This window comes from Cariama cristata, unplaced genomic scaffold (assembly GCF_000690535.1).
Source record: "Cariama cristata isolate BGI_N322 unplaced genomic scaffold, ASM69053v1 scaffold864, whole genome shotgun sequence".
In the NCBI taxonomy this organism is placed as follows: Eukaryota; Metazoa; Chordata; class Aves; order Cariamiformes; family Cariamidae; genus Cariama; species Cariama cristata.
The window spans coordinates 51842-60243 of NW_009613293.1; the positions used below are offsets into that span (position 1 = coordinate 51842).

The 8402-nt window shown below is 38.1% G+C and overlaps 1 protein-coding gene across 2 annotated transcripts in view; it reads left to right on the plus strand.

The window, feature by feature from the left end:
• Positions 1–8402, plus strand: part of DAB1 (Dab, reelin signal transducer, homolog 1 (Drosophila)) — a 110135-nt gene that overhangs the window by 20634 nt on the left and 81099 nt on the right. The gene's annotated exons all lie outside the window — the stretch shown is intronic.

Below are 8402 nucleotides of genomic sequence, written 5' to 3' on the forward strand. Positions count from 1 at the left end.
TATTATTGTTGGTTTTATCTATTACAGTTTTCTTTCCAAATATAAGTGACCACTAAATTGAGATTCATAACATTTTGCTGGAGTAGAAAAGTGGATAATTACAGAAAATAAACAATAATGTTTGGGTTTTAACTGTTTTATTGAAATATAAACACCAGGGGAAGCTAAGGTATGTCCTTTATAAAACAGGCTGTGGTACAGCGAGAAATACTGGGATGCTCATGGATTTATTAGTTTCCTTGTGAAACTTTATTTTTGTGTTTTGGGAAGTAAAATAGGTTTCTTGAAACCATTACACATGCGTCATTGTTTTCTTCATTATGTGAATGAATTATTTAATCTCCTGTGTCCATTTTTGAAAGTTCCTGTAGAAAGTAAAAAAATTATGGCAATATTAGTCTTGGCACAAGACAGGCATTTTTCTGTAAAGCTTTTTTAATTCAAGCTACGCACACTTGCATGGAAGATTTTGGAGGTGACCAGTTCGAGGGCGGGTGTTGGCTGAGATGGTCACCATACCCTTAGGCAAGACAATAAGATGTGCTTGTTGATGTTGCTGCCTATGAAGCTATTTATGGACTTACAGTTCAAAACAAGCATTTAAACATTACTAGGAAATTCAGAGGCAACCAATTTTCATGACAATCAGGAATGAAGTAACTTAAAAATAATTATGAGCAGGCTCCTTTCATTAGTGTGTGAGTGGTCTTGTGGAGTTGCCAAGGGCAGGGGACATGGCAGTGATTTCAGGGAATCGGTGGCCCGGGTGTCTGTCCATGGCATGACATTTAGATAAAAGAAAATTTGAAAAAATAATGCTATCCTCAAGATGAACACTTCGCACACGCACACTCAGCTAGACAACAAACCCACAAAATATTGCAGTGTAGACAAAGCCTCAGACTGGCTAAAAGCCTTAAATTCCATTTATTGCTGGCTCCTGGGCAGCCATGTCCGGGCTCTTAATGGAGCGTTCTGTTAAGGGAACGCGGTTTTCTCTCTAAGGCACCTGAAGTAAAACTGGTTCTCTAGGAAGGAGACATTTTAAATATCTTGTTGTTGTGAAGGGATTTTGATCTCCAGCCGTGAGAATAAACGTATATGACTTCAGGTCTGCTGCTTCCAGAGTCATGCAAAATACTTTGAGGAAAATGAGTAAATATCCGTGATTTCTCTAGTTATCTTTTACACGTGAATAAATACGCCTTTCAGTGCAAGGTCTGTCTAGTTTTCAAAATGGTCAACGTAATATGGTTTGTATACATGACAGTTTAATACTGTGAAATATCTTCTGGCAGTAAGACAGACGTGGCAGACCCCACATTAGATGTGCGTTGGAAGAGGAGCAGGTAAGTGTTTAACACCGAGTAGCTGCTAAGCATGCAGACACTTTATTTTCTTTGTTGGTGAAAAGACAGAGAGGTTATGGAATGTGAGGAAATGGGAATTTCTCTAAAATTTTAATTTTCCTAGAAATAGAAGGAAATTGCTTCTGAGGAAAAGCTGCTTCAGAAATCAAACTGCTATTAGATTCTGTGCTTTGTAAATACTTCTTGCTCTGTTGGTGCAAGTTCTTCACAATCATGTAACATGACCATATTCACCAAAAGAAACCTTTATTTCTCTTTTTTTAGACCCATTTTTTCTCCTCAGTCTCTCATAAAGACATCTTACTGTAAACGTGTAAAAGGCTGTAAATATTTTCACCTGCAGGTAAAATATGCAGTGTGACATAATTAAAATATAAAAATATTCATCATATTTCTTAACCATTTTTTTCCCTTCATTTGGCAGCATGTTGTCAGGACATTTCTAATGAATCTGGTCTGCAGCACGGCAACAGAAGCTGATCTCTTTCCAGTTTTCTTTTTTGAGTTAATAAAGAGAGAAAAGTAGGAATAGTGTGTCGATGGCATCGGAGAAAATGACAGGCGGCTTCAGAGGCAGGTATTGCATCTGCACAGCTCGGAAGGTGTCAGGGTGCCTTAAAACACACTTTGGACTCCGCTTGTAGGAAATTGAGAATTCTGCCCAAGGCAGAAAAAAAGGAAATTTGGGTTTGAACAACTTTTGTAAAAATAACTTTGGCAGAAAGTCCTCTTCTTTTTTTTTTTTTTTTTTTTTTAAAAAAGGCACAGAGAAATCATGTCAACCTTGTTTTCTGAGGTTTCCTTTTTTATTTTTCTTCGTTTTATTCAACTGTGTGGCATATTTAGGCTATATCATGCTTGAGTTTTAAGGAACTTCTGACAGTTTCATATTTATGACTTGTCTTTCCTTGAGGAAAACTGTCATGCTGAACTGAAATTAGACAAACTAGCTGGTCTGTAATTCCAGGTATTTCCTTAAACTATTTGCAAATACTGTTGGAGCATATCAAGCACTTATTAGTGGTGCATTTTTCGTGAATTGAGTGATTGCTTTGAAAACACCTGCTTAAATTTGTCACTTATGCTTAACGTCCCCTGTACGATGAGGTACTGTTGTAGTCCAAATACACCCAAATGGGGATTTTTTCCCCCAATATTTGAGGTCTAATCACAGTGAGGGCTGCAGCGTTGCCCTCCTGCTTCTGAGGTGGGCTACAGCCCACTGGAGTAAAGCTGCTCCGCTCCCTCACTGCCCTGGCTTAAAGCCAGGATGGTTGGTAACCTTCTCTTTTTCACTGTTATTTTTTGCTTTATAATTTGCCTGTTTATAGGCAGGAGTTTGTGTTTACAAAATTGAGAGTGTGGGGCTAGTTATATATTTATTCTTGATGGAATGAGAAGCCTGTTGAAGAGGAAGAGCTGTACAGGCTTTTCACCTTTGTCAGGACAACTGCTTTGCATAATGGCTACGTGTTGGTTGGGGCAACATCTTTATTAGAAGTCCAAAGAATAAGTAAATATATGTGACTGTTCAGGATTTGTAATACTTTGGTTTTGTTGAGCTCCTTTTATAGTCTGAGCCGAAATCAAGTTTTTTCATTTCAAATTGGATTTAGTGGGATATTCCTGGAAAAGCTGCGTTCTTCCTCACCTCCCCATCAAAACTGGCAGCCCAGAAGTGACTTTGGGAGTATGGGAATTGCACTATTTGCAAATACACAGGCAGAAGATTTCTCTAGTTTAGCTGTTAGTCTTTACGGATTTACCTTCATAATTTGTTAACCATAACTCTAAATGAAATACTGTTCAGTGTTTTGCTTTTCTCCTTAGGTGGCCTGAAATACAGTATTTCAAGTAAATTGTCTTTCAGTGTCTTCCCAATTTAATTTGTTTCACTTTAATTACTGCTCTTTGGCATCCTTACAGCCTTGTTTCCATTTCTGTCTAAATACAATGTTTCTGCAATGCCTTTCCAGAGGTTGCAGGTAAAGAGCAATACCAGTGATGCAGAATACAAAATGATAATGCATACGCAGTCTCGCAAGGACGAGAGAGAATCCTTAGTGTAGTTCATGGAAAAGAGCCAAAGCTTAGCTTTTATGAATTACTAGAAGCAGCATTTTGTAATAATGAAACATAACATCATGTTGTTACTGAATTCAGAACCTAAACACTGGTCAGTCACCAGTCATGTCGGTATATTTGTTTCAAGTATGGAAATAGATTATTTTCCTGAAGTGTCAGGACCTTCAGTGAACTGCAACATCTCTTGATTTGCCCTGTCCTTATTTTTTTTGGACCTCCTATTGCTGGGATTTTCTCACTAAAACTGGTTTACAACAGTGTCCTGGGAGGTGTTGCTAGCCAAGTGCAAGCGTTGTTTCTCTGGCTGCATCCTAGAAGCGTTCTGCAAACCTGGCTTGCCCTCAGTCTCCTCTGTTATTTCTCCCTTTATTATACCCATATATCCTGACACTGGGGGCTCCCTCCCTCCTACTCATTCTTTCATCCTTGGTAACAGTACTCTGAGATTTGCTTGAAAAAAGTTACTCTATGCGTATTCTTCCATAATACACTCTCCATGATGGTTTCCAGAATTAACCTGTTATTTACAAAAATACTGGTTTTGCTACTGTGGAATTGAAAATAACCTGATAAAAAGATCCTGACAATGGTTTCTCTTTATTGAACTCACACTGAGGATAATTTTTGGGCTTGGCTTAACAACAGACATGATTCATAGCAGCTTAAAGAAAGGATGGCTTTATATAGTCTTCCCTTACCTTTGCACTTTGTCTTGGAAACAAAAGGAAGTTTGGAGCCATATAATAATGCTGTGCTTTGTCAGTTGTTATGTATTTGTGTGGTTATGGAGTACTAATGCATCCACAGTTGTAGTATTTGGGTTATATAGGAAGGAGAACTGAAAAAGCCTGATTAGGATTGAGGACTGTATGCACTGAGTGACTATATTACTTACGCACGGCTATATTACTTAGGCCATCATGTGTGTTGGCACTGAACTGGAAAAGCACTTTCTTGCTTCCCTTTGCAGTTAGAGAAACAAAATACCAAACAATGAGGTCACAGCTGCAGAAAGATGAAGATTTGGAGCAAATAGCAAGTATATAAAATCCAGGTGATTGTGTATATGGGGAATCTCACCTGCCTTTTAAAATGAGTTCAGAGAAGTTTGATCTCTTTAAAAGTCATCGTTTAAAATCCGTGACTTGTGGTGTTGGTGTTTTTCCATTCAGTGTGGGTAAAATAGTATTTACAGAATTGTTTTCTGGTTTAGTTCTCACTCCTGCAGTAAATTGGGGGGGGGGGGGGGGGGTGTGCAAAAAAAGTCACATTTTTACAGAAAGCTCTGATCTAAGTGAAGAGGTTAAGGAAGTTTCAAGCTAACCTTTAGTGTACGAGGAGGATAACTTAGTGACCAGTGAACACACAGAAACACAGGAGGGATTAACATTCAGATGCCACTGTGAAAAACAACACACCGATATAATGGACTAGTAAGCCAGGAACATTCCAGTTGATGGTAATAAAGTGTGCCTCAGCAGTTTTCCATCCTTGCATGCTCCACATGCAGGATGTAGACAAGTATTTTTCCATTAATTTATTTTACTGAAAAAATAAAATACTGGGTTTTTTTCTTCCCTTTCTGGAGAATGGAAAGGGCAGATGAGTAGGCTGCTAAATGTTGAGTCTAACCTGATACATTTAAGAAGTACTTTTGAGAACTCACTTTACAAGAAGCAGGTAATGCTAATGTACACTTTGAGCTTTCCATTGCTGTGGATATTTAGGGCATGTCTGAACACAAAATTAGTAGAGATACTGTACACATCTATAAATACTGTCTATGGAAATGGAGCTCTGTCTTTTTTATCCTGCATCTCAAAGTATTGTACAAACTTTATTTACAGACTAGATTCACAGAATACTGCCTGGAAATCACGAGTGCACTCTGCCTATTTTGAACAGTGCTTTTTAAACTTTTATTTCAGAGCTACTTTTTAAAAATGAAAATGAACCTGCATACATCAGTGAGGAGCAATGAATGCAAAAATAATAAAGCAATCAGCCACCACTGAAATGCGACCACCTCTCAAGAAATGACAGCAATTTACCATATGCCACAGCGCATTACAGTACCATCCCTCATTTTAATATTTGATTTCAAAGATTCATGTTTCTGATATTTATGACAGATGTAAATCTTAGAAATCCATAGATGTAAAATGATGGACTCGGTGCCCAGAGTTATGCTTTTGTGCTTCTTTGCTACTAAATAACATTGGAGTTAAAGGAAAAAAGATTCTTCTGTCTGAACACGAATCTTCCCAGATGTGAATGTCTTTAGGAGGTTTCTCTGATGACATGTTACCAAGTTCTGTGTTTTATCCTAGATATTAGTGGAGGGTAGATACACTACATTGATTTTACAAAAGAAAATGCTGTTTTTCTGTATTACATGATACCAACAAAATTACCTGCTTGTAAAGCATTTTATGCTCTGCGGGGGCATCACTCGGGTTTTTTGTGCATTGCTGGCTTGAAGCGTTTCAGGACTAGCGAAGTTCTGTCTGTTTCTGTGGAAGGAGTCGCTGCCAATGGGTCTGATTAAAATAAGGTTTTCAGTTTCAATCGCTAACGTGAATTAAAAGCTGAATTTTTACCCCGCTGTCACTCGGCTTCACTTTTGTGAAAAATTCCAAGCTGGATACAAGCCCCTTAGGTGACAGTTTCAGGAGGATGCTGCCGCTCTAAGCAGTGCCGTATCAGGTTCTGTCGCTGAACAGGCGCAAGAGCAAAAGGCATTGGGGTGTTGAGTGCCACATCCTATTGGTACTACTTCTTCATCAACAGTGTATCAGAGTATTAGTTGTAAATTATATCCTTTTATTGCAAAGCCATTTTTAGGTGAGTCATCAGACAGTGATGATGGAAATGCTTAGTCTAGTTAAGTGATGTTCTGGCAGTGCTACATGCAAGGTTGTGAATGTTTTACTTGGAGCTGAAATGACTTGTAGCTGAATAAAAAAGGTAGACATCTGCTTCTTAAAAATTATATCAAACTATTGAATATTAAGAAAGATCTGCCCTTTTGCTTACTGGGGAACATTCACCTGGATTTCACTATGCCTTTGTTGGTAAGAGCTGAATGCTTAATCTCTATTTTCAAATTATTTCTTCATGCTATGTTTTGCCTTGTCTGTTGGTGTTGTTTGTTGTTTTGTTGTGTTTTTTTTTTAAATAAAGAATAGGCTTTTCTGTGGCAAGTGAGCAATTTGTATTGTAGATTAGACATAAAAACGTTTCAATTGGGCCGAGTTGGTCGCTGCTGAAACTCAAAGTGCGGGAATGGATTAAGATCAGACAAAGCCGTGTAAAGTTGGCCGTCAGCTACACTCAGACTTTTGACGGGGGATGTAAATTATACTCCGCTGAGGCTCTCTTAGTTCGTTGATCTATGGAGTGAAATTGAACCTGACTACCTGGGTGGCTGTTCATCTTTCTTCTTTATTGAGAAAAAGGTGCTAGTGGCACTGAACCGCAAGTACCAGTGTAGAGGGAAAAGGCTGAGACTGGGGAGATCGGGGATAGTGCTGACAGCCTTTGGGAGATGGGGAGCGATGGAAGCAGCAGCCCTCCCTCACCTCTGCTGCTCTGCAAGGGGAATGTTGGAAGTTTAAAACAGAATAAGAAGAAAAATAAGAGAAAAATAAGAAAAAGAAAACAAACCCAGAAAACAAAAGCTGAATTGTAACTTCTTCATAGGTGTGACTGCAATTAATAAATAAACATATACATGTGAAATACTTGGAAAAGAAAGTGAATATGAAGTAATTATTGAATATTATTTATAACTTAAATTTGACTTCACCTTTATTTTCCGGTGCTTTTAGTTTCGTGTATGTTGTGAGAATGAGGATATGATTCAGTAGAAGATTTTCAGGTTTTAATTTTGCTTTCCAGTGTGTTGTAAAAGCTATCCTTGAAACATTAGTTCCCAAAGCAGATCTTGAAAATCAGTTGTTTTGGTTGTCGGTTGTCCAGGTTATGAACTGACCAGGATTGTCAGCAAAAGAGGATATAAGTCATTCTGTGTTAGCTGATTCTCAGTTTTACTTACGTGGATTATTTAACATCTAATGATGAGATTGGACTGGTGGTGTAACTTTTCTCTCAGTGGGGACCTTCATTTGAATCTTTCCCCTCTTTCTGGCTTCCGATCTTCACAGAAGCTATGAGAACTCAACCTCTTCCATATTGCATTAAACTTGATTGCAATAGTTGGTAGCCAGAAGCATTTTAACGAGAGACACAAAAGTTTGGTCGTCATGTCTCTTTAGGAAACAAGCTTAAAAAATGTAAGAATGGGTAAACGATAACTAAGACAGGGAAAACAAAAAACCAAACAATAGAATCTTTTGCCTTGTAAACTGCCGACTTAATAGAGGAAACCTGGTATTGATGATGCTCAGTGATGAGCAGCCGTAGCCATATATTTCTCCTCCACGGGAGCATAATGAAGGTTAAGGTTGGAAGAAAAACCACAATGACATTACTGAAAGCTACTCTAGGGAGCTTTCCTATACATAGGGCAAAATATATAACTATATATTTACTTTTACATATAACTATATGTTTACATTTGAGTCAGCACTGTGCCTGGGAAAATCATGGTGAATAGTTGCTATTGAGAAAATAAACTGAAAAGTACTGTTGTTCTTTTGGGTCAGATGAATCCTGTGCAGTTCGCTGAGATAATACTCGGCTTGGATGTTCCTGTGGTCCAAGTGCAGGACAGAAAATTTTCCTTAAGCTCTGCCCTGTAAATTTATCTGATTTCTTCTTATCTTTTCCCACCATACAGAGAAAAATTAATTGCCTGCCCCTTAATGCTGGCAATATCGTAGTATGTCTGGAGAATGGAATAAATAAAAAAAAAAAATTGCAAAAGTTCTATAATGCTGTTGTGCTACAGGGAAGTAGAGTCAAAAAGATAGTAGATAGGGAAAG